This window comes from Pavona decussata, unplaced genomic scaffold (assembly GCF_977016875.1).
Source record: "Pavona decussata unplaced genomic scaffold, jaPavDecu1.1 SCAFFOLD_26, whole genome shotgun sequence".
NCBI lineage: Eukaryota > Metazoa > Cnidaria > Anthozoa > Scleractinia > Agariciidae > Pavona > Pavona decussata.
This window is the reverse complement of record NW_028145449.1, coordinates 604,914-631,408: the sequence shown is the minus strand read 5'-3', so window position 1 is coordinate 631,408 and position 26,495 is coordinate 604,914. Positions and strand designations below refer to the sequence as shown.

At 42.2% G+C, this 26,495-nt stretch overlaps 2 long non-coding RNA genes across 2 annotated transcripts in view; one reads left to right on the top strand and one right to left on the bottom strand.

Annotated features, from left to right (window-relative positions):
* The window catches only part of LOC146485374 (uncharacterized), a 30,342-nt gene extending 5,144 nt beyond the window's left edge, over nt 1-25,198 (top strand). The window contains exon 4 of the long non-coding RNA XR_014863412.1: nt 24,815-25,198. This is a non-coding gene — a long non-coding RNA (uncharacterized LOC146485374). The remainder of the gene's footprint in view (nt 1-24,814) is intronic.
* LOC146485371 (uncharacterized) overlaps nt 21,616-26,495 on the bottom strand; it is a 61,921-nt gene continuing 57,041 nt past the window's right edge. Inside the window, exon 4 of the long non-coding RNA XR_014863418.1 lies at nt 21,616-24,831. This is a non-coding gene — a long non-coding RNA (uncharacterized LOC146485371). The remainder of the gene's footprint in view (nt 24,832-26,495) is intronic.

The following is a 26,495-nucleotide window of genomic DNA, read 5'->3' as shown; positions in this document are numbered from 1 at the left end:
CCATCACAGAATAGGACCACTAACCAGTATTGCCATAAGATTAACCTTGCCAAAATTTCATTCAGCCACATTTTTCTGGAAACTGAATTTACTGCAGCTGTTGGTTTCTTTGTTGTGTGCTAATGTTGTTTCTGACAAATGAATTGTGATGTATGCATGGTACTCTAGGCTCTTCTCACGTTGTGGTACACACTGCACCCACATTTCAAACCAGTCAAAACAAAGCAAAAAATAAAACTCAAGTGTTGTAATGGACATTTGCAAAGTGAATGTCCTTGTCTTTAATTTGTTAACAGTTGTTGTTTGTTGCGGGGTATTTTACAGGGACTCATTTCTGTCTGTTGGTATAATTTGGTTTCTGGTGCGTTGGTTGTGCTTGTTAATCTGAATTGGTTGTGGTCTGTGGGTTCTTTAATTATTATTGTGGTGTAGATGCTGAATAGTGAAGCCCAGGAGATGTGATTGAGTCCTTCCAGTCTTGTCATGGTTTTATTTATAGAACATCTAAGTTGAAAAGTGCACAAAAACTCAAAAAATGTTGTCAACTTCCTTATAAAGCTCATACCCTTGAACTGTTGGATTTTCTGATCTCTGCATCCTTACATTCCTACTCATCTTTTGGTTACTTGTAAGGTGTTGCACCTTGAATAATTTGTATGTGATTATAAATGCAACAAAACAATCTGAACTTAACAAGTGAATAAAAAAAAAAAATCAAAATTATGCTTTGTTTTATAGCAGAGGTGTGCTTAGCAATACTAAGCTAGCTTTCATGCAGGCATTCGGCTGAAATTATTTGAAACATTAATCCAAATTCAACAGAACATCGCAAAAAATCGCAACTGGCAGGAGAGAAACTTGTGGTGAACATGCTAAGAACTTCAATGGGAGGTGGTGACCGTATCTGCAGTGTCGTCATGGTTTTGTTTGCAGAAATTTCAGGACGGCAATTCAACCTTAATAATTATTATAAGTGCTTAAAAAACTAAAGAAAACCAGAAAAATATGTTTTGTTTTTCTTTTCTTTCCCTTTGCTTACCTGTAAGGTGATTAAAAGCTTTTGAAACTAAATTTTTGCATCCCTGGGTTCATGTTGTGTAATTATGGACGCAAGACACACATATGGCTGTGTGAACTTTGAAGAGATGTGTGATGGAGTACTTGCATGTGATTCCCAGTGTGATTGGCGTAGAAGCGTGGTGATGGATTACTTATAAGATGACCAAAGATCCATGGCTCCCTCACTGGGATGAGTGAGGTTTTGTATAAGCATGCTGGCATAGTGGAAGTAGGGGCAGGAGAGGTTGTACATGCTTGTCATGTTGGGATTTGGATGCCTCTTTGCGACAATTTATCTCGGAGGAGATGGTGGTGAGGTCTGCAGAGACAAGTATGTCTCCTCACAAGTCGTTGTACTGAGAAGCAGGAGTGACCATGGGGTGGTGTGTTGCGTATTTTGAGGAGGAGGAGATAGGGGTCCTCAGCTTTCTTAAGGATGGTTTTAGGATCATGTATGTTTGCTTCAGCTTTGCCATTGCTGCAAGACCAGTACAGTGATGTGGTGATGTGTTCAAATTCATAAGCACAGGCAAAGTTACTGTATTCGTTGGAGGTGAACTGTGGCCCATTGATCTTGAGACAAAACAAAGCTGTGCCATGGCAGGCAAGGTGGGCCTTGATGAGATTGACAATGGTGGTTGGCATGGTTTTGTTCAGCTGGTCTTACTCGTAAAAATTACCAAGGTGGTCTGCCATGACCAGGTACTACTTGCATTCTAACTCAAAAATATATTGCCACAAGGCCGGGTTGGTGTGACAGTATGGGCTTCATGGTAGCTTGCTTTTCACACTGAGCACAGAGGGAACATGACTGGTAAAATGTCTTTATAGCCATGTTTTGTCAGAAGGCAGTATCTCTAGCGAAACAAAGGTAATATCCAGCTCCGCTATGGGATTGGTGAATTTTGGTTAGGATGCTTGTCCTGGGAGAGGTGGGAACAATGGCAAACTGATGTAAGGAGGCCATTGCAGACACTGAGCTCTTTACGTAGGCAGCCAGCTGTGGATGATGCTTCATTCTAGGAACTGCATTTTTTTCTGACATACCCTTTTAGATGAAGTTGCTGGACCCAAAATCTGCCAATTTTGCAGTCCGTGAATTTCTTCTTTCTGCAAAAGAATGTTCGCAGAGCTTATGTCCCTGTGAATAATTGCCACTGGTTTGGTTTAACGTAGATGGTTCACTCCTTTTGTGATGTCTTTTGCCACGCCAGCAGTCTCCTGGTCATTAAAACTACGCCTGCCTAACTTATCTCTTAGGCTGGCGTCCATCAGTTCTGTCCTTATAAGTGGTATTCCATGCTGTTTTATAGCCGCGATCATCTGTATGATGTTGGGATGCCGGCATTTCCATTGCGTGTTGATTTAAGGTCTAAAAATGTTTACATTGTGTTGTGACACTAGGATGTGATGCATTTCTTTTTTACAGCCACTTTACACCTTCTGAATGTGCCCTCCTTCACGCGGCCTCACACACCTCTCCTAAGCACTTTGTTAGTCATGGCAATTTCTCCCCGAGAAACTGCCCATTCATTCCTTTCCCTTTCTAGAGCTTCTTCTAACCCTCATTCTATTTATGCTAATTGTAACTGTTGCTTACCCACACAAATATAACTCGTTCACTAAAACCAAAAAAACCCCCTCCCCGCCCCCCCGAAAAAAAAGAAATAAAAAACGAAATGAAAAATGAAGAAAATACAAAGTGGTGAATGTCCTTGTCCTTAATTTGCAAACAGTTGTTGGTTTGAAGGAAATTGGACAAGTTTTGTCATTTCTTTTCTTTGGTAATTTTGGTTTCTGTTGCGTTGGTTGTGCTTGTCAATCTAAATGTTTTATGGTCTGTTGGTTTATTGTAGTGAACATGCTAAGAACCTCAATGGGAGGTGGTGACCGTATCTGCAGTCTCATCATGGTTTTGTTTGCAGAAATTACAGGACTGCAATTCAACCCAAATAATTAATATAAGTGTTTAAAAAAACTAGTGAAATTACCAGCAAATGTTTAATTTTTTACTTCTTTCCTTTTGCTTAGCTGTGAGACAGTTTAAATGCTTTTGAAACTAAATTTTTGCATCCTTGGGTTCATGTTGTGTTATTATAGATGCAATATACACATATAGCTGTATGGACTTTGAAGAGATCTGTAATGGAGTATCTGCATGTGATTGCCAGTGTGTTTGGCGTAGGAGCGTGGTGATGGATTACTAATAAGATGACCAAAGATCCATGGCTCCCTCACTGAGATGGGTGAGGTTTTGCATAAGCATGCTGGAGTAGTGGAAGTAGGGCAGAGGAGGTTGGGCATGCTTGTTTTGTTGGGATTTGGATGCCTCTTTGTGAGAATTTATCTCAGAGAAGATAGTGGTGAGGTCTGCAAAGACAATGTTGAGTAACTCGTTTGAAACATGAAGTAGAGAATGAGTAGGTCTCCTCATGAGTCGTGGAAGGCACATTGCCGCCTACCTCATATCTTAGGCTCGTGTACATCAGTTCTGTCACTATAAGTGGTATTCTATGCTGATTTGTAGCTGCGATCATCATTACTATGTTCGGATGCCGGCATTTCCGTTGGGTGTTAATCTCACGTCTAAAAATGTCTATATTATGCTGGGACACTAAGACATGATGCATCTCCTTTACTGCCACTTGACACCCTCTGAAAGTGCCTTCCACTATGCGGCCCCACGCCCCCCTTCCAAGCACTTTGTACGTTGGAACAATTTCTCCCCGAGAAACTGCCCATTTTGTTTCTCTTTCTAAGGCTTCCTCTAGTTCTCTTATTCTTCTGTCTGACTCGGTCATTTCCTGTGTTATTTGAAGCAATTCTCTTTGTGCTGTGTTTTTGTGAGTCCGTTGTGCCTGCAAGATTTGGGGAAGTCTAGATATAATTATATCTTCTGTGCGCGTGGGCAGTTCTTCTGAATGTGCCTTCCACCAGGCGGCCCCACGCACCCCTCCCGAGCACTTCATAAGTCATCATGGCAATTTCTTTCCAGGAAATTGCCTAGTCATTCCTTTCCATTTCTAAAGCTTCTTCTCTCATTTCATTTATGCTTATTGAACTGTTGCTTACCCACAAAAATATAGCTCCCTCACTAAAACCACAATTGACCCCCTCCTTCCCCCCAAGAAAAGAGAAAGAAAGAAAGAAATGAAAGATGAAGAAAATATGTAAAAAAAACTAAATGAATAATAAAACTATAACAAGGTGAATGTCCTTGTCCTTAATTTGGAAATAGTTGTTAGTTTAAAGGGAATGGGACAAGTTTTGTCCTTTCTTTTCTTTGGTAATTTTTGTTTCTGTTGCATTGATTGTGTTTGCAATGATCTGTATGATGTTGGGATGCCGGCATTTCCATTGCTTGTTGATTTCACGTCAAAACTTTTTCTCTTGTGTTGTGACACTAGGACGTGATGCATTTCTTTAACAGCCACTTTACACCTTCTGAATGAGCCTTCCTCCACACGGCCTCACGCACCCCTCCCAAGCACCTTATAGGTCATGGCAATTTCTCTCTGAGATACCGCCCATTCATTCCTTTCCCTTCCTAAAGCTTCTTCTAACTGTCATTCCATTTATGCTTATTGTAACTGTTGCTTAGCCACAAAAATATATCTAGCCTGAATAGGCGCCCAAAAGGTGAGGCCTATCCCAATTGATATGAATTTGACGAAGTTTTATTTCAGACGAAATTGACCAAGAAGGCTCGGATATCTTCCGAAAACTCCGTTTTATTCTGCAAATAATACAAATCACTAAGGTCACGCGGGCCGCCCGATTCACGGTGAAAATCCAAAAATAACAACACAAATCTACGGAAATCACAGCAAATCACTAATAAACTTGACAACACTTCTTACCTAGTATCGACAATTAGCGAACGATCCAAGGTGGACGAAAAAGGCGGAAGAAAAAGGGCTTCCAAAAACACGAGTTGACTAACACAGGCGACGATCACAGAGATTGATTTTGTTATTGTGTAAGTAATCAAAATTCTAGGGTACGTCAAAGGTCCTCAAAGGGAAGGCCGCTGAGCGGAAAGTGGGTGTTGAGCGCGGGCCACAACATGCTCCCCCCTTTGAACAAGCTAAACTTAAACTAGCGTTCAACAAAAACATATTATGAATATAGCTCAAAACAGAGTTCAATGTTCAGGGTTCACTTCGGGCTGTTCGTGGTTACTTCGACTCCTCCAAGAGACACAGCTTGGAAATAGGGCGCAGGAGTGTTGAGTTTCCTGTCCTGACCTCGGCGGTTCGGACCAAGCCATCAGTCCCAGGAATAACTCATGTCACTCGGCCTAGCAGCCACTGACCGCGTGGGGCGTTCTCTTTGACTACAAGAACGAGGTCGTTGACTGCTAAGTTGCGTCGCTTGAGGATCCACTTCTTCTTCTTGCAGCAGGGGCAGATACTCGCGCAGCCATCTGGTCCAGAAGTGGTTTGAAAGGATTTGACCCCTTCGCCATTGCTTTCGGGAATACAGGTCCTCTTCTTGGAAGGCTCCGGGTGGCAAGACAATCCCTTACGCTGCTGAAGGAGATGACTGGGCGTGATTGGTTCCCGGTCATTTGGGTCGTCACTGCTTGGGCATAAGGGCCGACTGTTTAGTATCCCAACTGCCTCAGCAAATACGGTTCTGAGGGTCTCTCGTGCAACGAAGGCGTGCGGGTGGCGAAGGATAGCTTTCATGGTTTTGCGGACACTTCTGATAAGTCGCTCCCACACTCCAGACATGTGACTCGCAGTCGGGGGCTGGAAGTGCCACTTCTTGAGTGGCTGGCAGTGCCACTCGACATCCTTCTCATGTAGGGATCTCTGGATGATCTCCTGGTCCAAATCTTGAATGGCAACTGTGAGTTCTCTCTCCCCTCCGGTGAAGTTTGTACCATTGTCGCTCCAGATCTCTTTTGCCGCGCCACAGATGCAGATGAAGCGGCGAAAGGCTTGGATGAAGGCGTCTGTCTCGAGTGATCCAACGTCTTCGATGTGGATGGCCCTTGACGTGAGACAGACAAAGATACACCCATATACCTTCTCCGTGCTGCGAGCGCGTTTGACGTAGAAGGGACCAAAGAAATCAAGCCCAGTGTAGGTAAATGGAGGTTCGTGAGGCGTGAGCCTAGCTCTGGGTAGGTCTCCCATCATCTGGTTCATCACGCCTTCGTGACGCCTGCGGCAGCTTATGCAGATACGGAGTATCCGTCCGGTCAGTGCGCGGGCGTTGAGGATCCAGAATTTTTGTCGCAGCATTGACAGAACGTGTTCCCGCCCTGCGTGTCCCAGGATCTCCTGGTGGTGTCGGATAAGCAATGTGGCAATGGGATGCTCACTTGGAATCACCAGAGGGTGGATGGCTTGAGAATTTACCGGTGCGTGTCGTAGTCGACCTCCAACACAGATCGCACCGTCGATGAGAACTGGGCAGAGGGCACTCAACTTGCTGTCTTTCTTCAACGGGTTTTTAGCCTCCAAGGCATCAAACTCTTCCTGGAAATACTGACGTTGGACAGTCCTCGTGATTGCCCTCGAGGAGGCGTGTGTCTCTGCTAGGGTGATCTTGCAAGGTTTTGTTGTAGGCGGTACACTGTGTTTGGACTTCAAGTGGACAAAGCGCATGAGCCATGCTACCGTCTAGACTAGCCTGGGCCATTAAGAGAACTTCCTCAGCAACTCCTCCAAGGGGGAGCCAGTTGCTATGGTTATGGTGTTCTGATTGGTCGTTGGGGCCATTAATTCCTTGTCGTCTTCTACGACGTCGCCAACTTCACGGCGTGGCCAATGATCTTCTGTCCGCCAGAGGAAGTCTGGTCCACACCACGACATCCGGATTGGAAGGCGTCAATAGGCAAGCCTCGCGATCCGTCATCAGCTGGGTTCAGGACTCCAGGAATGTGGTGCCACTGATCAGGGGTGGTGTGCTCGTGGATCTCTTGTATTTGGGTAGCAACAAAACGATGGAACCGTCTGGTTTCATTCTTGATGTACTGAAGCACAGTCAGCGAGTCGGTCCAGAAGACTACACTGTCGATAGGAAGGTCCAGCTCTGCTCTAATGAGGTTGCTGGTTCAGACTGCCATTAGACTTGCCATGCGCTCGAGATGTGGGATAGTTGGTCTCTTTAGGGGGGCAATGTGAGATTTTCAAAAGACGAAGGAGCAGTGAGTTTGGCTGCTGCGGACGTCACTCAGCCTTAAGTATGCCGAGGCTGAGTAGGCATACTCGCTCGCATCGCTGAACATGTGGAGTTGGACTGTGCTGTTGGTCAGCATGCTTGGGTCCCGATAGCAGCGAGGTATTTGAATATCTTCGAGTCATGGAACAGAATGTGTCCACTGCTGCCAAATCTTCCGATGGTGATCTTGGATTTCATCATCCCATCCGACCTTCTCTTTCCAGAGATCTTGTATCAACACCTTGACAGGGAGTACAAAGGGTGACAAAAATCCAATAGGGTCAAAGAGCGAGCTGATGGAGGAGAGAATCCCGTGCTTGGTGGCTGGTTTGTCCGTGGACACAGTTCTTAAACAGAAGACATCCCTCTCTGCGTCCCAGTGTAGACCGAGCGTGCGTTTGATTGGTAACCTGTCTAACTCGAGGTTGAGAGTTGGATTGGCCCTTTCTTGGGACGGAAGTGCCGACAGAACCTCTCTCCGGTTGCTCAAGAACTTGGTCAGACAGAAGCCACCTTCATTCAGCATGGCAATTAGCTTAACCGCCAGGGTAGTGGCTTAGGTGGTGGTCTGGATAGACTTGGGAAGGTCATCAACATAGAAATTACGGCGGACGGTTTCTGCAACTTCTCTGCCGTACTTGTCCTCATGATCATCAGCAGTTTGTCGCAGGGCTTTATTGGAGCAGCAAGGGGAGGACGTAGCGCCAAATATGTGCACTTGCATTTGGTACTCCTCAGGTTCCTTGTTGAGGTTCCCACTCCACCATAGGAATCGAAGGGCATCGCAGTCTTCGGCAGGCACGTGTACTTGGTGGAACATCTGTTCTATATCTGTAATGAGGACCACCTCTTCTTGTCGGAACCGCATGAGGACGCCAGCTAGGTTGTTAATGTAATCTGGACCTTGCAGGAGCTGATCATTCAGGGAGGTGCCTTGAAATTTTGCAGCTGCATCAAAAACAACGCGGATCTTGCCTGGCTTGTTTGGGTTAATTACTGGGTGATGAGGTAAGTACCAGGTCTTGTTACTTCTTTGATGTGCTTCCTCCCTTGTGAGCTTGCGGGCATGACCTTTGGCGACATAATCGTCAATGACTGACCGATACTTTACGTGAAGATCTTTGTCTCGTTCCAGGCGTCGCTTGAGGTGGCGCAGACGTATCTCGGCCATTGGGCGATTGAAAGGAAGGCTGGGACGTTCCTTTTGCCACAGGAGACCCATGCTGTAGTGTCCATTTGTCTAAGAAATTGTTTTGTCAATGATCTGCTTGGCACGCCTGTCTTCAACTGACAACGACTTGTAGGGTTCGGTGCCAAGGGACTCCGACTGCCAAAACAGTTCAACTTGGTGGTTGAGTGTCAGGTCACTAGCTCCTGTGTGGATGTGGTGAACATCATACCGCTGTTGTGTTGGTCTGTCACCGATTCTGCCGAGAACAGCGAAGCCAAGACAGGAACGGATAGCGATAGGGTCGTTTGCGCTTCCATACAGAACCTCCAGAGGGACAAACACTTCGGGTACATCAGCTCCGATTATAAGCGAGATCTTCTGTCGCTGGACTTCCGGGAAGGGAACGTCGTGAAGATGTGGCCATCTTGACTTGTTGGTGGCAATACACTGGTGGCGCAAAGGAATGCTTAGTTCTTTCCCGGACCACACCCTTTGTAGTTGAAGCTGTTGGGGATGGTCGTCGATAAGTGACTCCACTGCAAGATTTACTCTTTCGCCGTCATGAGGCTCATTGTGATTGCTTACGGTTGAGAAGACCAAACGGTCTGGTTAGCCACTGAGTCCCAGGAAACTAACGAGTGACGGGTCCACCAGTGTGATTTCAGATCCAGAATCTAGCATTGCATAAGTGGTTACGGTTAAACCGTTAGGACCGATAACTCGCAGGGGTACGACCTGCAAGAGAATGGTGCCCGATTCCTCAGTCCTGGTGGTGGTACAGGAGGTAACTGAAGCTGTGGTGTCGACTGCTGCAGTTAGGCCATCTGTGGTGTGGTCTTCTGATATGCTCACGTGAAGTTGCGTTGGGTGAAGGAGAGAGTGGTGGAATGCACCACACCCTTGAATCCGGCACCTAAAGGAGCTGGTGCAGGTGTCTGTTGAATGCTCAGTGTTCTTGAGACAATTATTGGGACACATTTTCTTTGAGGAGACAAGGGTCGCTCTCTCTTGTAGTGTCTTCTTCTTGAACTCTTCGCACCGGTACAATGGATGTGCTTGGCCACAACATCGACAGCTATTCGAACTGACACTTCCGTTTTTCTGAGGTGTCCTGGATGGTTGTGGGGTGATCTTGTTGTTAGTGCTGATCGACATTGTTGTAAATTTCGGTGGCTCCTGTTTCCCACTGGGCAGCAGTTTTCTGTTCTTGATAGGGTTGTTGTAGCTGAACTGCTGGAATTTGCCGCTAATGGGGTGGTTGGCAATGTTCGCCTGTCTGGTGAGAAAGTTAACAAAGTTAGCCAGGGTTGGGAACCGCTGGCCCTTCGCTTCCAGGTCATACGCTAGAGCGGCGAACTTGTCCTGGAGTGGCTTGGGCAGACGCGCTGCCATGCTTACAATGTTTCCTTGATTTATTTCTGCCAGACAGTTCATGGATGTCAGGGTGGCTAGGGCCCTCGTGGCTTGATCGGCGAACTTCCGGAGGGCGCTCTTGTCACCGCTTGCGATTGGTGGTCCTTTGACTAAGTTGGCAACAACAGAACCAACAATCATACATGGTCGACCGTATCTCTGGTCAAGGATCGCCAGAGCTTGGTGGATGCCGCCTGCAACTGTCTCGAGTCCCGACACAGCTTCTTTAGCCTCCCCATCAAGGAACTGCAACAGACGGGTCATCTTGCTCTCCTCGTCCAGGTCTTCCCGCGACATTACGATGCGTTTGAAGCGCTGTTTAAACAGGGGAAGCTCCTCCGGCATGCCACTAAACCTTTGGAAATGAATGGGCGGGAGACTTTGATTGTATGCAAGCGTTTGTTGTGTCATTGAAATGTCCTTCATAGTCGACACAACAAGCGCAAGGACTTCATCGTGAATGGACGATTTAGACTGTGCATGAGAGATTGGCCTCGCAGAGGGAGGTGAATAGGACTGGGTAAAAGGAAAACTGTTGATAGTTGCTGTCGATGGGACACCAAATCCAGGAGGGTACACAGGGGTGCTAGTTACCTTGGTGAAAGCGTGTCCATTCAAAGTTTGCTGGGCGGATGTAGTTGGAAAAGGCGGCGCCAAAGGGGAAAGGTTGTCTGCTGTAGGTAGATCCAGACCATTTGCCGCCGCTGTCGCTGAAGCACCGATTCCAGAGGGGTGGGCAGGGGTGACAGTTACCCTTGTAATGGCCGGTTCACACGAACTTGGCTGTGCTGATGAAGCTGGAAAGGGCGCGGCCCAAGGAGAAAGGCTGCTCACTGCAGGTAGACTGGGACTATTGGTAGCCGCTGTTGAAGCGCTGATCCTAGGCGGGTAGGCAGGGGTGACAATCGTCTCGGTGGACACCCTTGGGATCGCAGAGAATACTGGTACAGTGGCAGTTGTCTGTTGGGAATCGAGAGCCAATGTACTCGGGACAGTCGAAGTGTAGGTCGAGACGCCACATGTCAGCGCCGGAAGATTTCCACCAACAGGTGGAGCGTAACCCGCGGGCGTTGACACGACAGTTTTGTTACGGACTTCATTGGTTCCGAAAACAGATGATGTCTCCATGTCCGACAATCCGTGTCCCGTTTCATCGACAATTTTGACTTCTAGATCCATCAGGGCAGCTGTTTTCCTCGCTTTAGCGAGCTTAGCGTCGGCCTCGGTTTTGAGGGATTCCAACCTCATAATGCCTTTTAATTCTTCTTCCTGAAGTTCTCTCATCGTTGCGTATTCACGTTGTTTTCTTTCCAATTCGAGCATTTTGATTTCCGCTTTCACTAGCCTTTGTTTTTCTTGTTCCGCGAAGAAAAGAGCCAGTTGAGCCTTTTCGGCCTCAAGCCTTCGTGCGTGGGCCTTTGAACTAGTAACGCTGGCTGAATTATGTGACGTTCCGGAAGTGCGTGACTTAACAGATCCACGGCGATGGCTGGACATTTCTTGAAGGTTTTCCATCACGTGTTCGTTAAGGGCAGTTGCAGCGTTACATATGAAATTTTCCACAGTCGAGGAGAAATTTATCCTGAGTTGTGCTAGGGCGTCGAATTGTTTAGAGCACTCAATTTGTTCATCGGGAGTCGCGGAATCCATAAACTTATTGTGTGACACAACAAAGTTTTTCCATTGGGCTTCGTATTCATTGAACTTTTCCCTTATCAATACGATGTCTGAGTGATCCCGCATGAGCTTTTCGACTTCTTGTCGAGCGTTGGTGGTAGCGCTTAGGTGGCCGGCGCACGAACGTTTTAAGGCGATCGCCCTTTCCCGTCTCACATCTTCATGGTTTAGTAGTGCGGATGGGCGCGACTCTCATTTGTCGCCGTGTCTGTTTGCCATATCCACTAGGAGCGGATAGATGGGGCTTTATAACGAGCGTAGAAACATCACAATGTGTTGTGGTAATTCGTTGAATGCTGTGGTTTCCTTCCAATGGTAACTGGCGTTTGTCAGGATTGAACAGTTTCTCCGAACCACGTGTGCAATGTTGTTTGTGCCTGTGAAACTCGATGCGCGAACGATCTTGCAATTGTTATCGAGGCGATGAACACTCACTAGAATAAAACCATGAATAGGCACCCAAAAGGTGAGGCCTATTCCAATCGATATGAATTTGACGAAGTTTTATTTCAGACAAAATTGACCAAGAAGGCTTGGATATCTTTCGAAAACTCCGTTTTATTCTGCAAATATTACAAATCACTAAGGTCACGCGGGCCGCCCGATTCACGGTGAAAATCCAAAAATAACAACACAAATCTACGGAAATCACAGCAAATCACTAATAAACTTGACAACACTTCTTACCCAGTATCGACAATTAGGGAACGATCCAAGGTGGACGAAAAAGGCGGAAGAAAAAGGGGCTTCCAAAAACACGAGTTGACTAACACAGGCGACGATCACAGAGATTGATTTTGTTATTGCGTAAGTAATCAAAATTCTAGGGTACGTCAAAGGTCCTCAAAGGGAAGGCCGCTGAGCGGAAAGTGGGTGTTGAGCGCGGGCCTCTACATAGCCCACTAAAACCACAGTTGACCCCATCTCCAGCCCAAAAAAATTAAATAAACTAAATGAAAAATAAAACTATTACAAGGTAAATGTCCTTGTCTTTGATTTGGAAACAGTTGTTGGTTTGAAGGAAATTGGACAAGTTTTGTCATTTCTTTTCTTTGGTAATTTTGGTTTCTGTTGCATTGGTGGAGCTTGTCAATCTGAATTTATTATGGTCTGTTGGTTCCTTGTGGTGAACATGCTAAGAACTTCAATGAGAGGTGACATCTGCAGTCTCGTCATGGTTTTGTGGGCAGAAATTACAGGACTGCAACTCAACCCAAATAATTATTATAAGTGTTAATAAAACTCAAGAAAACCAGCAAATCTTAAATAGAAAGATAAAAAATTAACCGCATTTTGACGGGGGCAGAAGTGCAACATTCGTTATTTTTTCCTTCCTATGCTTCCCTTTTTATATTTACCTTGGTCGTTTGAAATGTGGTTGAGCCCTCTGGGGCAGCATATCTGCACCTGGGTTTTGCGACATTCTTTTTTGTATGAAGTTGCTGGACCCAAAATCTCCCAATTTTGCCGTCCATGAATTTGCTCTTTTCTGTAAGAGAATATTCGCAGAGCTAATACCTCTGTGAATAATTGCCACTGGTTTGGTTTGGTGCAGATGGTTCAATCCTTTTGCTACATCCATAGCCACGCTTGCAGTCTCCTCTTCATTCAAACTTCGTCTCCCTCGCTCATCCCTAAGACTCGTGTCCATGAGTTCTGTAATTATGAGCGGTATTCCGTGGTGATTGGTCGCCGCGATCATCGTTTCTATATTAGGATGGCGGCATTTCCACTGCGTGTTAATCTCCCGTCTAAAAATGTCTATGTTATGCTGGGAGACTAAGCCACTTGGGAGCCTCTGAAAATGCCTTCTACATCGAGCTGCACGCACCCCTCCTAAGCACTTTGTAGGTTAGGGCAATTTCTCCCCGAGAAACTGACCATTGAATTGTTTCTCTTCTGCCGTCCACAAATTTCCTCTTTTCTGCAAAAGAATGTTCGCAGAGCTAATGTCCCTGTGAATTATCCCCACTGGTTCAGTTTGATGGAGATGGCTCACGCCATTTGCAATTTCTTTGGCTGCGCCAGCAGTCTCTTCCTCATTGAAACTGCGCCTGCTTAACCCTTCTCTTAGGCTGGTGTCCATTAGTTTGGTCACTATCAGTGGTCTTCCATGTTGATTTGTAGCCGCGTTCATCTGTACGATGTTGGGATGCTGTCATTTTCATTGCATGTTGATTTCATGTCTTAAAATGTTTATATCATGTTGTGACACTAGGAGGTGATGCATTTCTTTTAAGGCCACTCTGCACCCTCTGAATGTGCCTTCCACCAGGCAGCCCCACACACCCCTCCCAAGCACTTTGTAAGTCATGGCAATTTCTCCAGGAAACTACCCATTAATTCCTTTCCCTTTCTAAAGCTTCTTCTACCTCTCATATTCTTCTCATTCCATTTATATTAATTTTAACTGTTGCTTACCCACAGAAATATAACTCGCTCACTTTAAGCACAATTAACCCCCTCCCCACCCCCCACCCCCCAAAAAAAAAGAAAAAGAAAGAAAGAAATGGAAGATGAAGAAAATAAGTAAATAAACAAAATGAAAAATAAAACTATTACAAGGTGAATGTTCTTGTCCTTGATTTCCAAACAGTTGTTGGTTCGAAGGAAATTGGGTAAGCTTTGTCATTCTTTTATTTGGTAATTTTGGTTTCTGTTGCATTGTTGTGCTTCTCAATCTGACTTTATTGTGGTCTCTTGGTTCCTTGTGGTGGACATGCAAAGAACTTTAATAGGAGGGGACATCTGTAGTCTCGTCATGGTTTTGTTTGCAGAAATTACAGGACTGCAATTTAACCCAAAAAATTATCATAAGTGTTTAAAAAACGAAAGAAAACCAGCAAATGTTCAATAGTAAGATAAAAAATTAACCGCATTGTGACAGGGTTAGAAGTGCAACATTCGTGATTTTTTCCTTCCTATGCTTCACTTTTTATATTTACCTTTGTCGTTTGAATTGTGGTTGACCCCTCTAGGGCAGCATAAATAGCGGCACCTGGGTTTTGCGACATTCCCTTTTGTATGAAGTTACTGGACCCAAAATCTCCCAATTTTGCCTTCCACGAATTTGCTCTTTTCTACAAAAGAATATTCGCAGAGCTAATACCTCTGTGAATAATTGCCACTGGTTTGGTTTGGTGCAGATGGTTCAATCCTTTTGCTACATCCATAGCCATGCTTGCAGTCTCCTCTTCATTCAAACTTCGCCTTCCTAACTCATCCCTAAGGTTCGTGTCCATGAGTTCTGTAATTATGAGCGGTATTCCGTGGTGATTGGTTGCCACGATCATCGTTTGTATTTTAGGATGGCGGCATTTCCACTGCGTGTTAATCTCCCGTCTAAAAATGTCTATGTTATTCTGGGAAACTAACACGTGATGCATTTCCTTTACTGCCACTTGGGAGCCTCAGAAAATGCCTTCTACAATGCGGCCCCATGCACCCCTCCCAAGCACTTTGTAAGTTAGGGCAATTTCTCCCCGAGAAACTGACCATTGAGTTGTTTCTCTTTTGCCGTCCATGAAGTTCCTCTTTTCTGCAAAAGAATGTTCGCAGAGCTAATGTCCCTGTGAATTATTACCACCGGTCTAGTGTGATGCAGATGATTTACGCCTTTTGCAATATCCTTTGCCACGCCAGCAGACCCCTCGTCATTAAAACTTCGCCTGCCTAACTCATCGTTTAGGCTGGTGTCCATTAGTTCTGTCACTATAAGTGGTATACCATGCTGATTTGTAGCCGCAATCATCATTACTATATTTGGTTGTCGGCATTTCCATTGGGTGTTAATCTCTCGTCTAAAAATGTCTATATTATGCTGGGACACTAAGACACGATGCATCTCTTGTACTTCCACTTGACGCCATCTGAAATTTTAAGGGGCACAAATTTCTTCTTTGTATATGTCCCTGTGAATTATCCCTACTGGTTCAGTTTGATGAACACAGCAATGAGAGGAACTTGACTTGGATCCAACAGCGTTTATTTCTAGCACTCGTACATGTTGTTGCAGAAGTAATCGTACAGGTTGTAATCATGGATGTAATCGAAAAACAGTACAAACTGACTACGTTATATATGATTCGAACAGCTATTCAACTAGAAGAAATACAAAGAAGTGCATACACAACTTGTTTGATCTTAGCGAAAGTAAACCACAAAATATATTTTTAACTCTGGAAGCTATTGTTGCAAAGGCTATTTTTAAAAGTAACCTTAGTTGAAAATTCCTTAAAACAATAAATTACAAGAGCAGCAGAGTCAGCAAAAGCTCTTGCAGCACGTACTAGCGAAGTATGAATAGAATTGCAAGGTCAGCGAGCGGCTGTCGAAGCAGGTACCATCGCTGTTTAATTACAGAGTTAAACAACCTTTAACAAAAACTGCATATTTGGAATTGTACGGACTTTTGGAATTGTAAGGACATTAACAAGCACCTCCGTCCGATTTCCCTTACGTCCATCCTGTCTAAACTCGCTGAAGATCACATTGTTGAGAAATACGTTAAACCTGCTGTGTTACAAAGAATTGACCCTCGACAATTTGGAACTATTCCCAAATCGTCTACTACACATGCCTTGGTCAGTATGACGCATAATTGGCTTGTTAACACCGACGGAAATGGTGCCACGGCAAGAGTAGTCCTCCTTGATTTCCGTAAGGCTTTTGACCTTATCGATCACAGTGTTCTTGTTCAAAAACTAACAACATATGATATTCCGAATCAAGTCAAAGGTTGGATCGTTGACTTCTTGATGGACCGGAAACAAAGAGTTAAACTTGCTCAGGATTGTCACTCTGAATGGCGCTCTGTGCCATCCGGTGTCCCCCAGGGAACAAAATTAGGCCCCTGGTTATTTCTTGTCATGATTAATGAATTGGACACACCAGTTGACATGTGGAAATACGTGGATGATACATCTTGTTCCGGAATAGTTACAAAGGGTAGTGAGAGCAAACTCCAAGAAGCTGTGGATGACCTTTCGAGACAAGCGAGTCTCGATGGGTTCCAATTGAATGAGGCCAAGTGCAAAGAACTTCGAATTGGTTTCTCCAATAGCAACCACGATTTTGAACCCCTAGTCCTAAATGGCAAACCCCTTGAATTAGTCACCAGTGCCAAATTGCTAGGCGTGACCATTAGCCACGACCTAAAGTGGAACATGCACAGCTCTGAACTAATTAGAAAATGTTCCTCTCGTCTCTACTTTTTACGTCAACTCAAGAGATCCGGAGTGGCACCAAGTGAACTGGTGCAATTCTATGTGACATGTATTAGGCCGGTCCTGGAATACGCAAGTCCTGTATTCCATCTTTCTCTACCAAACTACATTAGTGTAGATTTGGAACGGATCCAAAGAAGGGCATTCAGAATCATCTATCCTGACCTGTCATATAGTGTAGCACTAGAAACAGTTGGCCTACCGAAACTTCATGAGAGGAGAGAAAAGATTTCAATCGATCTGTTTGACGAGATCGTCTGTAACCCCACCCACAGTCTCCATAGCCTCCTCCCTCAAAGGAAGAGTTGTAAATATGCACTGAGACGCAAAAGTGATTTCACTCTCCCCCTATGTAAGACCGAGCGTTTGAAGAACAGTTTTATTTTTAGCCATGTCTATAAGATGTAGATATTTTCTCTTTTCCTCTTTGTTATTATATTTTAGCCATGTTTTTAAGATGTAGATAATTTTCTTTTTTCTCTTTGTTATTATTATCTCTTTGTAAATATCCCGTAATTCAGCTTATGGCTGCAATGGTGGTTATAATAAAGTATCTATCTAAAGTAATAAAGTATCTATCAGCAAAACCATTCATACCTTTAATCTGGATCTGGCTTTTGCGGTGGAGAGAGCAACGCCGAAAAGCAAATTAACACAACACAAGGAACAGTTGTGTAGTAACTCAATGTTCTGGAAGGCGCTTAAAATAGTTAGTTCGTTGTGCCACGAGAACAAGTACTGTTGGCTTTTATAGGATTGTTGTTTAGCAAATAGCGCAAAACATGAAAACAAAGCAGTTAATTGACAAGTTCCCTTTACGGGTGACTGCAGCTGAATGTAAACATAGTGAAGCGGCGTATTCCCTTAAAACTAAATGCTACGCTAAGTAACAATAAAAAGCTAAATCCTTATGCAAAACTTGATACAAACAGCAGAAATTCTTCAACCTAATTTACCACTTTAACCTCCTCAATCACAGAAAACACTAGAAACTTGTTATCAGTGCTAAGCTTTCCTAACACTCCTCCGACGTCAAATTTGAGTTGTCCGCGGTAAAAAAAATTAAATCAAAATCAAAGCTTCTATGTTGTTTACTGGTGTATCACTTTGTAAGTGGCTTCTTCATGGTCGTTAAGTAACTGATGTGTTTTCTACTTTCTCTTTAAGTCTTTTACTTGTTGTGTTTTGCTTTGTTGTACAAAAGAAGGACACAAAGCTCGGAGTGAAAGATCACTTTGTTAATGAGTTATGACTGTTTTGAATGCTCATAGGAACCAGAAAACTGAAAATTGTCATTTGGCTGACCGTGGCATAGAACTCTCATTTGAATTCCAATTTTTTGCTAAATATACCAGGATACTAGATTACTAAAACGGGCACTTCAATTTATCCCTCACTTCAACCGTAATGTTCTATGCCTTTAAGGTTCCTCACTGGACTTGGCTGGATCTGGAGGTCTTGTTTTGGCAAATCCAAAACAATGGGAAATGGGCTCCCTTGGATCTGATTCCATGGGTAATACTCTCTTCTGATATTCCAACACTGTCCGTTAATGCATATTCGGACACTTTGTGGATTTCCACGCCGTTTCTTGTAGTCACAAACGATCGCGATGCTCTGGAGATCTTGGATTCGTCTTGACCCCGTGGAACTTTATAAGGTTCCTTATGATGAATTCGGCTCATTGTGATCATTGACAAACCTGCATTACTTCCGTCAGCTTTCTCGCCTTGGAAAACACAATGCGATGACGTTGTCTTGGCGGTGGGTTGTTGCTTTCAGGCATGTGTGTATTGAATGCTGTGAGAAGGGAAACAATGAGACAAAGCAATACCAAGAGGGACTGATAAGAGAACCTCTTGTTTCCGTGGGCCCCTTTGTGACTGCAAATTTTGGGGTAAAACACCGAATCAGCTTTGTTGGAAGTCTTTGCAATTGTTTCTCCCAGCATCGGTTGGGCACGGAGAGTTCCCAAGACAGGTGAGGTGAACAGAAATCTGTGTTTCTTGCCATGCTTGCTAACATCTGCGGAACGTTGAAAACTAATCTTATTGTTGGATAGGTCGATTAAGGCTTGGTTCTGTTGCAAGAAGTCTCTGCCAAGAATAGCATCATATGCAAGGTGCTGCATGACATGAAAATCACAGAGATAGTCACTACCATTAAAGTGCTACTACGATCAAAACTTCATGTCACGTATGAAACAAACATACGTTCTTTACAGCTTATCCGATGTGGCTGTGCCTGTCTTGGTCACTGAAATGAAGTTTGGGCCCCGCAAATTGAAAATATTGAGCCTTGAAAAGTGGTGTTTTCGAGTCCGCCATTATGAATTTATGTTCCAGTGAGCCCGCGGTATGAAAGTGATTGGAGTTGCAGTATTTTTATTCAAACCTATTGTGTTTTTGTCGTGACGTAATACTCTCAACTTGCTAATGGAGCGAGTACTGTAGTTCTCCTTCTGGCGACGAATTTCAGAGCTGTTTTGACCACAGGAAGCTCTCCTGGATCGTCTTTGCATGATATAGGCAATGGAAATGAAGAAGTCATGACTCTGTAGAGCTAGTTCCGTCTGAAGAAGAGGTAGCCGAATAAGTTCAGCAGCTAGCTCTTTTGCTACAAGAGGAGGAAGAGCAGACTTTGCTGAGTTGTTCATCTCTCGGGCAAGGTATTAGAGATAGAGATTAATATTAAGATGTGTTATTTGCTGTATTAACAAAACAGGCAAGCTTTAAAAGTGTAGTGCCTGAGAATACGCAACAATTTCAGTTGACTACTGGTCAGTTCATTCCCCGGAGGGAGGCTACCGGAGACTCAGTTGAATTGAAATCGATGTCAAGTTTAGGTTGTTAGCTTCACTTTCGAAAGTTTGCCTTGGTGTTAAATTAGAGTGCACAGTGAAGTTTCGGTTCCGAGCTAGCTTACTGTTTTTGCGCTTTCTTACCATGGAAAAAGAGTATAAATTGTAGTGAAAAGCCCTGTACAATGGCTTGAATTTCAGCTGATCGTTCAACTTGTAATCGATGCTAAGTTTCCTCTTGGTTCAATATTTTCTCAGGTGCAAATGTTCAAATTGCTCCCTTGAGCGACTTACCAAGCCTGGAGAGTGCTGGTGCTGCATGGACATCGTTGTATCCAGATTTGAATAAGTACAGTAATCAATAAACAAATAAATTTGCAAGGCAACAACAATTTGCAATGATTTGTTTTCTTCTCTTGCATCATCCTGAACAATGTAATAGTAACAGTCTTTTCTGTGTACATATATTTTTGTAAGGTGCCCTACATCAGGTTAAACACCACTGCACTAGATGCTTTAAACCACTGAAGAAATGAATAGCTTTATAAATGAAAATTTATTAACATGCTTTCTGGTAACAAGCATCAACCTAGGCAAATGAGGGGAGGAAAAGTAGGAATTTTGCAAATATACATTGAAAACAATATTCTTGGGAATTAAAGTTTGTGATTCAGGCATTAATTGAATTTTTTTTGTTTATTCTAATGAAGGGTCAAATCAACCTAACAACAAACATCCTTTGTCTTACATGTCTAAGGGCAAACCCGCAAGCAAGTCTTGATGAGTTTCATACACTGTTGCTGTGGTAGCAGTTCTTGATACTTTCACTTTTGGTGCAGTGAGAGTTGGGCAAATGCATGCCACCAAAAATGTAGTAAAATTGAGACTGTTATGAGCCACCTTTGATTTTTTTCTCAAATGTAGATTCAATTTCATTTGTACAACAACAAATTTATTGGTGAAACAAGATTCTGGCACTCTTTTTCAGACGAACATAAAAATAAAATTATTAATGTACTGCGGACAATGAACCATAAACCTTATTCCAAAATAGCTACCATAAAAAGATCTTATTCTTAATTTATGCTAAGATCTTACCAAGATAATTGTAAGGTAGTAGGATCTTAATCAGAATGGTTGTAAGATTATGGTACAAATTTGGATTAAGATCTTATTAAGAAAACATTAATAAATAGGTAAGATCTTATCAAAATCTGTTTAAGATCTTATTTTTAATTTATAGTAAGATCTTAAGATTCTTGTAAGTTAATTCTTAAGATCTTAACATTGATGCTGATAAGATCTTGTCACCAATTTTTACAAGATCTTAAGAAAATATTAAGAAAAGGATAAGATCTTATTAAAAACTTTTTAAGATCTTATTGATTGTTAGGTTGAGGATATTATTAAGATTGTTATAAGTATCTTACAAGAATTTAGTAAGATCTTGTAAGATCTGAAAATGCTGAAGATTGTATAGTTTGTATTAAGATTTTATTAAGAAGTGTTGAAAGATCTTATTAAGATCTGAAATTATAACAAATATTAGCAAAATCTTAAAATCTAAGTATTATTTTCATTCTTATAAGATTCTTACAAGATCTTGTAAGATCAGTGCAGGTCAGAATTAAGCAAATAAAGCAGACACATTCCTGACACAGGAAAAATGCGTCGAAACTGGGCTATCATTTGTATCTTATCCCCTTTGCAAATTCTGGCAAATTTCAATTTCGTACCCAGAGTCCTCAGGCTTTTTGGTCAGTGGGTGGGCACCAGGAGAAACTCTGGTGTACTGTAATTTTATTACCACAGGATTTCTGCGGTAAAACAATGCAAGCCATTACGGAACAGCCAATTAAAAAGTTTAAATGAAAGTCCAGTTCTGCAGAGTCTCCTGTGGCACCCATCCGCTGACTAAATAGCCTGAGGACTCTGGGTACGAGATTGGACAACTTTTTTTTAAAAAAGAAACAACAACAACAACTTTTAAATAGTCTTTAATATTCAGTGCATGTTATATATAGAAAAAAAGAAAAATGTGAGCTGACTTTAACAGTATTACTTGTTTGGAAAAACGAACCACTCTGTCTGCAGTGCTCTCAATAAGTTTTGAAGTAGACGTCCCCACTGGAAAAGTAGGCCGCAGGTTACTTTTCAAGCGCCGAAGGCGCGAGCTTCTTAGGGGGTCCGGGGGCATGCCCCCCAGAAAATTTTGAAATTTAGATGCTTGGAAATACTACTTTCAACGTTTTTTATATTGACCAAAATATATGTTTATTACAACCGTTCTTTTCCTCAAAATCTCAATTACTGGCTTTTAGAAAAGAGTGAAATGATAAATCTTCAAATTCCGATTAAAAAAATACATTCAATGTTTCAAGTTCATGTTTTCGCACGTGCAAAGTCCTGGGATCTAATCCTGTGAAAATGTCCCAGGCGTTGCACGACCCTTCGATCACCTACATCTGCTTCAACTTTTTATACTTCCACCGAAAGGTTAACACAAATTAAAACTCCTGAAATGTACCTTTACTTAGGCTCAGACGTTTGAGCCGGATGTTTTACAATTTATTGTTTTTGCGGGATCTTTTCATTATTTTAAGCCCGTTTCTTGCTGGATCCCGTTCTTTTAAAATGTCGGAGGCGTTCCACAACCCCTTCGATCAATTTCGAGAATTTCCATCGCGCGTGGCAAAGGTAAACACGTTTAAAACTCCTGAAATGTCCCTTTATTTCGGCTCAGACGTTTGAGGCGGATGTCTCACAATTATTTTTGTTGGATCTTTTCCTTATTTTAAGTTTCTTACCAAAGTTAACAGTAAAGTGAGACGAGGACCTGGCCGAAGATTGGCCAGTAGCCGGCTGCTTTTTATTGACAGCACTGGTCTGTACTGAACTGAACAGTGGGTGAGTTACTTTCTAGTATCTCAGTTTTCACGAAACTTTCTGCTGCTGAGCAACTCGAGTAGAAATTTACATGCTATCAAATGAAACTTTTTTAACAGCTTGCTTACTTTGCATGAAATTGTCACCATCAATTATTGTAAAAATGGAATTGGATATCTGTGGTGAAAAGACAACAGTTGATTTTCAACAGCAAAATTTGCAACCAAAATTATTATGACATGCCAAGTACATGCCCACTGTACCACTTGGTTACTTATAAATTAAGGAAAATTGTCTTAGTTGAATTGAAATGCAAGGCCACAGACATTGTATGTAGTCACAGTATATACACTCGATTGCAAAAATGTTGACACCTGAAAAGCATAAACCGTGAACGATTAGACCCAACGGATTTATAATCAATAATTTACCATTCTCATTCTTTGCAAAAAAGAATACAGTGCTGACTTAATTCTTTTGAATAATATTCTACCAAATATTGCTTAAGTTCATTGACTGATTTGACCTTAGGCAAATCGCGATATCACTCAAATTGGCCCTTGTTGGCCAACTTGGACACTTTGAGGAAAGCTTGGACAGTTTCCATCATTCACTAAGGGAACTAATTTAGTCCAGTTAACGAACGCACTAGAATAGAATGTTATGCAAATAAATTTAGTACACTTATACCCATAAAGCCATTGGGTCTCATCGTTCACGGTTTATGCCTTTTAGGTGTCAACGTTTTTGCAATCGAGTGTATAAAGGTTTAAAAAGACATGATCATGGTTCTGTGATGTCATAATCAAAACAGGAAAAAGTCAGATTAAGAGTATAGAGGAGTACTTTACAGCCATACAATAAAAGGCTACCTTTTGGTAAGCATTTATTGTATTTTAAATATTTTAAAGTTTCGTCTATGCTCTGAACATGACCAAGTTGTTCTTGGCCTAAGTTGTACTGAGTTGTTTCTATAAGGGGGTCAAAAGTTGTGATCTTTCATGGAATCAATTCCTCGATTTCTCTCAGTCGGTAAGAGTATAGGTACAGTGTATACAATTAAATCCTTCTGAAAGGCTTATTTCAGGCTATTCAAAAGCACGTTAAAGATTGACAAATAAATATGAAACAATGAGGTAGCTCATGGATACTAATGAGTCTGCCAAAATCTGAATCTGCAGTTTTTCTGATGTGTATGTGCCTCTTCAGCAGATGCATGCATTGTGCACCAAACGTTTGGCTTGCTTAGTTCTGAACTGACCATACAAGAGTCTTGCATTCTCTTGAGTTTTCATTTGCATAATTTATGTGTGAGCTTTGCAGTTGTGGGGGCAGGCCAGTAGGCAGCTGTTGAAGTGGGTAAAAAAATCATAAAATAATACTACAGAGAATGTTGTTCAAGATTCACAGACTTTTGAGCCGCTTAATCACTCATTTGTGCTAAATACGCAATAAATTTCAATAAAAGATCAGAAACCATAATTATTGCCTCGACCGTACAGCGAAGACTTGAGATGGCGGGCAGTATGGATTCTGAGCTTTTATTGAAATTTATTGGATATTTCCCAGACTACCTTTCGGCATTGTCGTGAACGCTCAAATTACACTTTTTTGGACAACCTTTGTAGAAACAGCTGTATAGGCGAATCCTTGCTGATGTCATTGTTTACATTTTTCCTCATAAACATACGAATTAACTCATAGAAGTCGTGGCTGTATGTATGAACTAAATGCAAAAATTAAATCAGCTGATTAAGTTGAGCAATTTTTGCAATTTTCAGCTCTTTGCAAGCAATATTGAAGGAAATATCAGCCATCAAAAACTGCGAAATTGCTGGGTCGCAAAAAAGTAAATGAGCCATACATTCTCTGTAAAATTTCGAGTTTTTAAAAGAGAATTTCCCCGAAACCATTCAATGTATTTGGCTCAACTTTTCGGAGGAAATTGAAACTGTTATGCCCTTTCAATATTCAGAGTTTTTATTTAATTTGCGTCATCAGATAGTGATAAGCATATGTTAATGAGGCAAAAAGTGTAAACAAGGATTCGCCTATACGATGCCACAATTGGAACAAGTTAAACAACTATCTGTTCTGCTCATTTATTTTCACAGCACTGATTATCAAATCTTTTACCTTTTCCGTCTGTGTTTAGAACGAAATAAACGAATATAGTTTTGTTTTTGATTTCATCATAAATGGCATCATTACAAAAAGATGTCATTTCCATATAAATATAAAAATAGGAGATAAATTTTCCAATGATAAGGTTCAAGGTTTTAGGGAGGGGTGCGTGGGCCGGGTTGCTGAAGGCACCTTTAGAGCTTTCCCAGTTGCTGTAAAAGAATACCTTACTTAGTATTGCCAACCACAAGTTGTCAGCCTCAACAAACACAATGTTTTTTGCAGAGCCATGAGTGAGTTACCTGTGGAAAAAGATACGGGAGTTTAGCAGATGCAGTTTGACACATGAGGAGCCTACTGGAGTGGCCAAAGATGTGGCAAAAGACCTAACCCATTACCTTTTATTTTATTATTTATTATATTATTTTACTTTTTTACAAAGCTATCTATCTATCTGTTCATTTGCATCAGGAGCCCAAATCCACTGACAATAATTCATCGAGATAAAAGTTCTGCAAATTTGTCTCGTCCCTTCGGATCACCGCGTGTATTAAAACTCCTTTTGAAATATATTTTAAGTGCAAATAACGCCCTGACAAAGAATTTTCTGTTTAACTCTCACCCTGACTTCATCTTTTGTGGGCTATTTTATTTCTTTGTCCCTGTTCCCTTTGGAGGCCTAAAAAGTATCTCACGGGTCATTTTCGGACACACTGATTCGATTGGAAGCTTTTAAAACAATATTTGTATTTCGTCTAAAATCGACTTTTTTCTAAGGGGTAAGCCCATTTTTTTGGCCAAAAATGACCAAATTTTCAAGTCAGCATTTTTCACTTCTTTATGTCCCTAGGGATCTCGGCGTGTCAAAAAAAAAAAAAAAAAATCCATTGGGAAACATTTTTAAGTGCAAATAACGCCCTAATAAAAAATTTTCTGTTTAATTCTCACCCTGACTTCATCTTTTGTGGGCTATTTCTTTATCCCTGCTCCCTTGGGAGGCTTAAAAAGCATCTCATTAGTCATTTTCGAACACACTGATTCGATTGGAAGCTTTTAAAACAATATTTGTATTTCGTCCAAAAATCAACTTTTTTTTTAAGGGGTAAGCCCATCGTTTTTGGCCAAAAATGACCAAATTGTCAAGTCGGCATTTTTCACTTCTTTATGTGCCTAGGAATCTTGGCGTGTCAAAAAAATCCATTGGGAATCATTTTTAAGTGGAAATAACGCCCTGACAAAAAATTTTCTTTTCAATTCTTACCATGACTTCATCTTTTGTGGGCTATTTCTTTGTCCCTGCTCCCTTGGGAGGCCTTAAAAGTGACTCAAGTGTCATTTTCGGACACACCGATTCGATTGGAAGCTTTTAAAACAATATTTGTATTTCGTCCAAAAATGAACTTCTTCCTAAGGGGTAAGCCCATTGTTTTTGGCCAAAAATGACCAAATTGTCAAGTCGGCATTTTGCACTTGTTTATGTCTTTAGGGATCACGGCTCGTCAAAAAAATCCATTGGGAATCATTTTTAAAGGCAAATAACGCCCTGACAAAGAATGTTCTCTTTAACTCTCACCCTGACTTCATCTTTTGTGGGCTATTTCTTTGTCCCTGCTCCCTTGGGAGGCCTAAAAAGTGTCTCAAGGGTCATTTTCGGACACACTGATTCGATTGGAAGCTTTTAAAACAATATTTGTATTTTGTCTAGAAATCACTTGTTTCTAAGGGGTAAGCCCATTGTTTTTTGCCAATAATGACCAAATGTTTAAGTCGGCATTTTTCACTTGTTGATGTCCCTAGGGATCTCGACGTGTAAAAATAATTGCATTGGGAATAATTTTTAAGTGCAAATAACGCCCTGACAAAGAATTTTCTGTTTACCTCTCACCCTGACTTTATCTTTTGTGGGCTATTTCTTTGTCTCTGCTCCCTTTGGAGACCTAAAAAGTACCTCAACGGTCATTTTCGG